Source organism: Melampsora larici-populina (assembly GCF_000204055.1).
Source record: "Melampsora larici-populina 98AG31 unplaced genomic scaffold MELLAscaffold_35, whole genome shotgun sequence".
Classification (NCBI taxonomy): domain Eukaryota; kingdom Fungi; phylum Basidiomycota; class Pucciniomycetes; order Pucciniales; family Melampsoraceae; genus Melampsora; species Melampsora laricis-populina.
This window is the reverse complement of record NW_006768799.1, coordinates 149,912-150,626: the sequence shown is the minus strand read 5'-3', so window position 1 is coordinate 150,626 and position 715 is coordinate 149,912.

Below are 715 nucleotides of genomic sequence, written 5' to 3'. Positions count from 1 at the left end.
ATTAGATCGCGTGCCTCTCAGGCGAGATGCGACCCGTGAGATACATCCTGCAAAGATTGACAGCGGGGCTGAGCCTGCGGATTTCGAAGGACTGCGCTGGGCACAGACGTGGGTGTCTGTCTGTGGTGCCGGAAAATGATCAAGGGTGATCCCGAATCCACTTGTTCTCCTCCGCGGCAGAAGACTAGGGAAGACTTCAAAGACACCATTCGTTGCTCGTCACTTACCCGGATCGCTGGTTTGAATGAGCTAAATCACTTGGGTACCGAAATCTCTCTCGAAATCTCAGATGATGTGAGATGATGCGGGCCAGGCAACGACATTAGTAACTATCAACAGCTGCCTTCGACCACTTGAGACAGCTAGACGGAGGTATGTATTGAGGCGATGGACATTGGGCTGGCAAGGGGAAATCGGAGAAGATGTGAGCACATCTTCCGCAGAGAAATATCAGTGGGGGAACAAGTACGATAGCGTGGTTAGTAGTCCAGCCAGAACATCAAGGAATACAGCCTTTGGCGTCCATTCTTTTTCTGTCCGTTTAAATAGTGGCTACTTTTTGAGCCCCCTCGTCGCTCGCACGAGCCGTTCACACTGTTAAAGCTATAGGTTAGTGCTCGTCGCTTCACCCGGTCCAAGAACCAAACCAATCTTCGATAGTATTGCAATAGTTTACTAACCTGTTAAAGCTATAGGTTAGTGCTCGTCGCTTCAC